Genomic DNA, 9,668 nt, shown 5'->3' on the forward strand with positions numbered 1-9,668 from the left:
ATGTCTGTCTGATATCAATGGGGAGTGAGTTCCAAACCTTTGATCCGTGCACAGAAATTGCCCGCAGACCGTAGCTTGTGAGGAAGTTATAGTTCTAACATGTGTTGCCTATAGGTAAATCCGGCCCAGGTATAATACTAAGTTTAATTTGATGTAGGCCACCCAACCTAAGACAAAGGTAACGATTGTACTTTAAATCCTAATTATTTCAAATAAAAGTGTCTCCAGGGCTACCAACTCTGATCAAACTTCAATTTTGTATTGTTTATATTTCTCTCTTTTGGATGACGAGTTTGCCGACCACTGGTTAGTATATTGTGTGTATGTGTATAGATCTATGTCCCTTGTGTCTAATCTTCGGTTCCAGGTATGTTTGCAGTGTCTTCTAGATCTAATTTAAATTTAGTAATGCCATCTTATTATCTAGTCAATATTTACTTGCTTTGGCAACTAACTCTTTACTAACTTAATGGTAATTCTGTCAAAGATTAAATAACTTTTATAACATGATTAATACATTTAATTTATGTCTAGATTCTAGAGATGTATAGGCTATAACTATAGACTATAATATAGATTATAGATATAGATCTAGACTATTCACTCTTATAGGGAATATAGGCCTTTAAGATAAAGTAAATTTGCTTACGTCACGATAACCGGCTCATCTAGATCTAGAGACTCTTAGAATCTAGAAGTCTAGATAGATCTAGATCTAATCTAGATTGAGATTCTAGTGGTCTATAAGCCTAGATCTACATATTTATTACTATATATTTCTAGCTAAAGATCTATATATATAGTTATATATATATATATATATATATATATATATATATATATATATATATATGTGGAGGCGCGGTGGCTGAGCAGTAAGGCGCTTGGCTTCTGCACCTGGGGTCCCGGGTTCGAATCCCTGTGAAGGCTGGGATTTTTATATCGTGATCCTTGGGCGCCTCTGAATCCACCCATCTCTAATGGGTACCTGACATTAGTTGGGGAAAAGTAAAGGCGGTTGGTCGTTGTGCTGGCCACATGACACCCACAGAATCAGATGACCTTTACATCATCTGCCCTATAGACCACAAGGTCTGAAAGGGGAACTTTACTTTTTATATATATATAATATAATAATATATATATAGTCTATATATATATAATATATATAATAATATATATATTATATATATATAGAGAGAGAGAATTCTAGATCTAGTAAACATCTAACTATTGTTGTGTTATTGTTACCTGTATCAAGTGTATCCTAGGCCTAGTCTTACTTTGTACTTATCATATTTGTGAAAAGAAAATGAGGCCTTAATAACATAACTAGTTATAGTTTAGATTTTAGGTCTTAAGTTGTTCATTTGTGTTGAAATATGCATTGACGACTTGGTCTGCATAGCCATGTGAAATACTGCAGGCCTACTCATCCATAATCTTTGTATTAAAGATGGTGTCACTCATCCATAATCTTTGTATTAAAGATGGTGTCACTCATCCATAATCTTTGTATTAAAGATGGTGTCACTCATCCATAATCTTTGTATTAAAGATGGTGTCACTCATCCATAATCTTTGTATTAAAGATGGTGTCACTCATCCATAATCTTTGTATTAAAGATGGTGTCACTCATCCATAATCTTTGTATTAAAGATGGTGTCACTCATCCATAATCTTTGTATTAAAGATGGTGTCACTCATCCATAATCTTTGTATTAAAGATGGTGTCACTCATCCATAATCTTTGTATTAAAGATGGTGTCACTCATCCATAATCTTTGTATTAAAGATGGTGTCACTCATCCATAATCTTTGTATTAAAGATGGTGTCACTCATCCATAATCTTTGTATTAAAGATGGTGTCACTCATCCATAATCTTTGTATTAAAGATGGTGTCACTCATCCACAATCTTTGTATTAAAGATGGTGTCACTCATCCACAATCTTTGTATTAAAGATGGTGTCACTCATCCACAATCTTTGTATTAAAGATGGTGTCACTCATCCATAATCTTTGTATTAAAGATGGTGTCACTCATCCATAATCTTTGTATTAAAGATGGTGTCACTCATCCATAATCTTTGTATTAAAGATGGTGTCACTCATCCATAATCTTTGTATTAAAGATGGTGTCACTCATCCATAATCTTTGTATTAAAGATGGTGTCACTCATCCATAATCTTTGTATTAAAGATGGTGTCACTCATCCATAATCTTTGTATTAAAGATGGTGTCACTCATCCATAATCTTTGTATTAAAGATGGTGTCACTCATCCATAATCTTTGTATTAAAGATGGTGTCACTCATCCATAATCTTTGTATTAAAGATGGTGTCACTCATCCATAATCTTTGTATTAAAGATGGTGTCACTCATCCATAATCTTTGTATTAAAGATGGTGTCACTCATCCATAATCTTTGTATTAAAGATGGTGTCACTCATCCATAATCTTTGTATTAAAGATGGTGTCACTCATCCATAATCTTTGTATTAAAGATGGTGTCACTCATCCATAATCTTTGTATTAAAGATGGTGTCACTCATCCATAATCTTTGTATTAAAGATGGTGTCACTCATCCATAATCTTTGTATTAAAGATGGTGTCACTCATCCATAATCTTTGTATTAAAGATGGTGTCACTCATCCATAATCTTTGTATTAAAGATGGTGTCACTCATCCATAATCTTTGTATTAAAGATGGTGTCACTCATCCATAATCTTTGTATTAAAGATGGTGTCACTCATCCATAATCTTTGTATTAAAGATGGTGTCACTCATCCATAATCTTTGTATTAAAGACTGTCTGCTTATCCATAACCATCACAGTCCTTTGTATTAAAGATGGTGCCTTATTATGCTAGAAATGTAACTTAGATCTAGTGGGAAGCGTGGTCGAGAGGCTAAGTGCGCTTGAAACTTGGCTTGTCTTGACTACCTAGAAGGGGGCTCGAGGTTCGACACCAGACTCGGGCTCTGAGCATGCTATAGGCATGAAAGTAGCGCTATATAAAAAATTTAGCAACCAATTATATTTTAAACAGGAGTGTTGTAATAAATAGTTTTTAACTTTTTTTTTTTCAGATCAAAACACAGATCTCTTCTTTGTAATATAAAAAGGGAACATCATACAAATTGCTAGAAATTATTACCTCTGAGAAGCAGACAGTAAATAAAAACGCTAAAAAAATTGGTGTATCAATAATTCTTTAAGGCAAGTAGTCATTGACAAAGGTAGAATTTAACAATTTTGAATTTAATGTCATTGTCATAAAATTTTCCTAATAACCAAGGGCAAGCTATTAAACCACTGATTTAGCAAAGCAAATATCTGTAAGTTTCATTCTTTTTTTTGTGTTGCTTTATCTTTTGTGTTATTGCATGCAAATTGAGCATGTTTTTAATTGAAATTATTTAAAGAATAATTATGTTAATTAATAACTCATTTAGCTTCATATAGTTTTTATAGATCTAGTTTTAATAGTTAAGTTGAAATTTTATCTTCAAAAAAACTTAACAACTCTGATTTCATAGTCCAATGTTTTATATATTCATTATCATAATTAAGTTTTGGAACATTTTCAGATCATGAAGATGTAGACCAGCATGATGAAGATGTAGACCAGCATGATGAAGATGTAGACCAGCATGATGAAGATGTAGACCAACATGATGAAAAGGTAGACATGTACATGTAGACCAACATGAAGATGTAGACCAACATGAAGATGTAGACCAACATGAAGATGTAGACCAGCATGATGAAGATGTAGACCAGCATGATGAAGATGTAGACCAACATGATGAAAAGGTAGACATGTACATGTAGACCAACATGAAGATGTAGACCAACATGAAGATGTAGACCAACATGAAGATGTAGACCAACATGAAGATGTAGACCAACATGAAGATGTAGACCAGCATGATGAAGATGTAGACCAACATGAAGATGAAATGTAAACCAAAATATTTATCAAGAGATGTATGAAATAAAAAGGTAAGCAAAGCTATGTATATCAATTAATATTTTTTTTATACTAAACCTCTAAGTAAAGCTTTGCCAAGTTTTGTGTTTCACTGACTATGAAAATGTTTTGATTGATTTTTGTTCTCTTTACAGTGAACATCTTGAGAGGGAAAACAATTCCTAGAGGCAAAGACACAGACACATTAGATACATTAGAGATTGTTTCCTTTTCTACCATCATTTAGAGCCTTTTTTGAGAGGGAACCTGCATCTGTAAAGAAATGAACATTTCCCTAATGCTACTTCAAATTCAGATCTCCTCCCAACCTCAGGCTGAGTACCCGTGGTCACCTACTTTATGTTACATTACCATAGCACTACCTGCGTCTGTAAAGAAATGAACATTTCCCTAATGCTACTTCAAATTCAGATCTCCTCCCAACCTCAGGCTGAGTACCCGTGGTCACCTACTTTATGTTACATTACCATAGCACTACAGACAGTGGAAAACAAATTATATGAAGGAGTGCAACCACCATCAGATATTGTTGTCTTTACAGACTCCCAATCTACTCTTCAAGAACTTAACAGCAGCACCTCAAACAGCCCAAGAGAGTTGACAACACTCATTGTGATAATCCACCAGATGATATCAAAATTAAATATCAATATCACACTACAGTGGATCCCTGGACACATTGTCATCATGGAAAATGAAAAGGCAGATAAGATATCAAAGGCAGGTTCATCTATGGAACAACTAGATAGACCTGTTAACTACCTCACCCTAAGGTCAATGTTAGTCAACAATCATTAAGAGGAGTGGCTCAACCAATGGTCATCAGGAAACACAGGCAGAGCCATGTACAAAGAAATGACTACACCTAACAAACTGGACAGCATTAACTTCCTCCCCTGCAAAGAACAATCTACAATTTTCCAACTAAGAACAGGACACACTCCACTATTAAATTACCACCTGAACAAAATAAACTCCACACAACTCCTCCTTTGCAGACACTGCGCCCACCCCTTTGAAACCGTAAACCATATCCTCTTTGAATGCTCCTCCCTAATCCACCTTAGGCAGACCCTACTTCCACTACAGTCCAACATAACCAACACCCTGTACGACAGTGCTGAACAACTGAAGAAAACAGCACACTTTTTTTCCTTGGCACAGTCTGCAAAAGAGCTTACAGCTCAGCAGCAATAAAGCTGGCTAGAAGAAGAAGAAGAAAAAGAGGTTACATTACAAGAAGTGGTCGCAAAGTCAGAAAACCTAACAGATGACAATGAATAGAACAATCATTTCTAATATAGGTACAAGTGATGTACTTTGTAATAACTATTTGGGTGGAATCACTATAATTGACTTGTATCTTGTTCTATATTTAGGTAAATCTTGTCATTCAGTCCAGTCATTGTTCTTTTTCATATTCCTTTTTTTCCCCTCAATCTTCTTGTTGTTTCAGTGAAATGTTTTTATCTTTTTTGTTTTGGAGGAGGGAGTGGCTGTGGTATATTATCATTATTATTATTGGAGTCACAACACCAAAGCCTTGCTACATTATGCTTTTAATTCAATTTATTATCTCCCCTGCTTTTGTGTGCTATCATATTAATGTTCATTAGTGTCACATCCATGCACAATTTGTTCTATGCTTTTTATAGTGTAAATAGTGACTTAACATTATTTAGATCAATTATATGTTATATTATATTTAAACTAAAACTGTTAGCATTTTCTATGCTATTATTAATATGAATGTGTTTGTGTGTTGCTATGAATGCATTTTAAGTTTTAGTCTGAAATCATAAATAAGAAATTGTTTCATAAACAAAGATTATATTAATATTTAATATTTCAGACTTCACTATAGCATTGAGTTCATCCCCATAGTCTATTTAAAACTTTCAAATACTAATTCACTTTGTCTTATCTAATGGTGATCATGGTATCCACTATCCATAGTCTCTGGTATAAACACTCACTGTCCTGGTTAGGGCTAGGATGTAATCTCTATTTCTGATGGAACACATGTAAAACCAAGAAAACAAACAGTAGACCTAGACTTTATTAACAGGTCATGCAAGCATTTTTTTATAATTGTGAACTGATGCTCTCAGATCTATTTTTATGTATTTTTATTTTTGCTACTTTTGTAGACTAGTGCTAAGCTGTATGCTTATACTTCTGCCTAATATTATATGGGTTAGGGCGATGCTGTTTCCTGTACTGTTGACCAGAGTGTGTCAGTTTTTAATTATTCTGTACTTGGAACTGCCTTTAAGTTTCAGAATTTGTTGTTTTTTTTCTATATGTAAAGCTACTTTATATATATAGTTATATATTATGGTACATTATTTTTCTAATTGAAACAACTGTCAAAATAATTGGCAGTTTTTTTTTTTAAAGTTTGTTTTAAAATGATGGCCACTTCTAATGTTTATGTACTAGATCTTTTCCTAATTTTTTTGTTTTTTTATCTGCAGTGTTTTGTAACTGCTGCTTTGCTCATTTGAATTAAAGTATCATTTTGTTATTTCTTCTCTTTCTTGATTTCTTTGGTCACAGATACAACCCACCCAGTTGACCTTCTGGCAACTGTAACTTCTTGTTAGTGCAGGCTAGACATGACCTTGGGCCCTGCCATGCTAACATAATACTAATATTCTCTTGAATCATTCCAGACAGCATTGAGACCACCCCTGTCCCTAACAATACATAATTACCTTGCTTTAGTTGTAGAACGAAAGTTGAGCAAACAGTGAAAAGCTTCTATATAATTCACTTGGAGGTGAGGTGACTGAGCGGTGAAATACTTGGCTTCCAAACATGGGTCCAGGGTTTGAAGACTGGGATTTTTAATTTTAGGACTATTAGGCACCTTTGAGTACACCTGGTTCTAATGGGTTCCTGGCATTTGTTAGGGAAAGGTAAAAACAGTTGGTCATAGTGCCGACCATGGGACGTAAAAACAGATGACCTTTATATCATCTGCCCTACAGATTGCAAAGTCTGCAGCTAAAACCAACATGGGAAAGCCTTTGAGGAAAAAATCAGGAGTCAACCATTCAGTTAGCAGCATACAGTGCTACTCCCAGGCAGAGCCTACGATGCCATTGATCCCAAACTGTATTGGCATATTCCATTTCTTCAAATATATAGCTGTGTGGGTGACATCATTGCAACCACAACTAATGTCAGGAAAATGATTCATAGCTAATGTTTGTAAAATGTAAAATAGCAGCTTTGTGACTGAAGGAGGCCATAGAATCAGATCAAAGTTTGAGATTTGCTAAAAATTTGCTCAAAAACAAATATTGTTACAAAGCAATTAGCTAAAGAAACCTGTTAACTTTTAACACAACTTTTTAATGACATGGAAAAGCACTATTAAACTACTAGAAATTTAGAAAAACTAGATCTAAGGGTTGCTGGAAGGGGAGGATAAAAGCAGCAATTATTTTAGTACCAGTACCTGGTAACTATGTCAATCAACACATTGGACTAGGATAAGTTATGTAGCTTAAAGACATCCATACAACTTTTAAAGAATAAAATCACATCAGACTTCATTTAAGTTGCAGCCTGAGAGACTGAGATCCTCTCTAGCCAATGCAGTGGACTGAAACCCAGCTGTAGTGCTTCCTAGATCAGTTGAGATAGAGAGAAGCAAGTCTGGAGCAGCAAACATTAATGAGGCAAGGTTTCCTCTTTCTACCTGCATTGGGGCACTGTGAGTATCAAATTTGGCATACAAACTGCATGAAATGCTGGATATCTGGCATAAACCACTGTCAAGGGGGCTTGAGTTCAAATCCTGATTTGTTTTTGCTGAGCAAAGAAACACCAGAAATACCATTTCCCCATATAGGCAATACAAAGTAATTTGAAAAAAAAAAAAGAAGAAATTAACAGAGACCAGTTACTATAAAAAAAAATGAAATTGTAAAATGAATGCCACTTTTATTACAAGGTATACATAAATATCAAAATGAGTTAATCAATTATTTAAAGTTAGCAACTTTTTGTTCAAAACTAATGTACATTGGTAGTCCTGTAGATTGTGTAGAATCAAAGTAGCATGATTCATTTAGATATTTGATTTTAAAAGGGAGACAATTTGATTAGAAGTTATTATAATTTTTAAAAATTTCTATTTAGAATGACAGTGCATCTACTGTAGAAAGATACAAAGGGATAAAACTAAATATCAGTTGTTATTCCAAAAAAAAAAAAAAAGAAAAATGTACATTTAACACATTAGCATATTCTGTTCCAAAAATATAAACTTGATCAAAATATTTTATTGTCAAAGATATTATCAATTGAGTTGTATACCTTAAACCTCTTACAACAGATATTCATTCATGGTATAAAACACTGCCTGGTCACTAGAAAATGAACAATGTAGTAACACCAAGAACTGAAAAACTTAATAACATTGACACTACCAACAATGTTCAAACTGCAATGATTTTGATGGAATCCTGTGATTAACTTTACTTATGTTATTCAACCACAGAATTCCATCAAAAGCTCTTAATTTTTTTAAGACATCATCTTGTTGAAAAGTAAAATGAGGTGTCAGCTCTCTTAATGCCTATGGTCATTGACAAATATAGCTCAAAGAAATCTTTCCTTAATTTCTAACTTAAAGTCAACAGTCAAAGTAAATGAATAGTAGGTACCTGGTAAATTAAACAAACAACAACACTAACTTGTTTTTTTTCTCTACAAGTTCTACAATTTCAGATTCAAAGACAAAGTTTATTGTTTGTCCAATTAACCTTTGACCTTATCTTTCTTGGACACTCTCAGCATAAAAAAAAAATAAACCATTCATGAACAATATTGTCTTGAGCAGCAAAATGTTAAGTGTTATGTGGTGACTACTAAAAGTTGTGTAAACTTAATCTTTTATCACTCAATCGATGGAAGTCTTTCTAGACAAGTAAGCAATGGATTTCAGATATCCCTCACAGCTTCTGTGGTTGAATAATTTCCAGAGAAAAAAGCTGCTTAGAATAGTATCTGTCATGCTTGAAAAGGGCCACAGGGACTGTATAAAAAAAAAGAATAAATAAAAACTAAACAGACTTGACAGGAAATGTGGCATTAAAAAACAACAACACTTTCTAACTTTAGAACCTACAAACATTAGAGATAGTAGAAAAAACAACACTTGATTTATTACCAAAACAGCTGACATATCCAAACACAAGTGAGTAGCCTTCTTCTGTAAGGTACTTGTGTAGTCAAGGAAGATCTCATATTTGTAAAGAGGCTAACATTTTAGGCTCCTTAGCTGACTAATCTTTTGGACATTCTGGAAGAAATAAATGCAAGAAGGGCTTAATATAAATATCATCATCTCTTGAAATTCTATTTGCAAAAGCTAAGAGAGATCTCAAATATGAAAATAATGATCTCATAAAAAGATAATATAGATCACAAATTAGATCATTTAGATCTCAAACAAGATAGTAAATAAAATAAACAGCATAGCAGAGGAAAGCAAAATTACAAGATAGATATCAAATAGTATGAATCAATTAGCCTATATGCCGTTAATAAATTTCACTAAATTTCACCGTTGATTCCCAAATGAGTATTTAAAAAATTCTGTTCAAATTTTTTTAACAAAAGAGAAAAAATAATTACAAAACTAAACAA

At 33.4% G+C, this 9,668-nt stretch overlaps 1 long non-coding RNA gene across 2 annotated transcripts; it reads left to right on the forward strand.

Moving 5' to 3' along the window:
* The first annotated feature begins 237 nt into the window (after positions 1–237).
* LOC129922582 (uncharacterized) lies at positions 238–6,531 on the forward strand. 2 transcript variants are annotated; one of them, XR_008774555.1, is made up of 4 exons: positions 238–306; positions 3,100–3,348; positions 3,601–4,015; positions 4,139–6,531. It is a non-coding gene; the product is annotated as an uncharacterized LOC129922582 (long non-coding RNA). The 2 variants fall into 2 exon arrangements; XR_008774556.1 differs by having other exon boundaries at positions 270–367.
* The last annotated feature ends 3,137 nt before the right edge of the window (positions 6,532–9,668 follow it).

Source organism: Biomphalaria glabrata, chromosome 13, assembly GCF_947242115.1.
Source record: "Biomphalaria glabrata chromosome 13, xgBioGlab47.1, whole genome shotgun sequence".
In the NCBI taxonomy this organism is placed as follows: domain Eukaryota; kingdom Metazoa; phylum Mollusca; class Gastropoda; family Planorbidae; genus Biomphalaria; species Biomphalaria glabrata.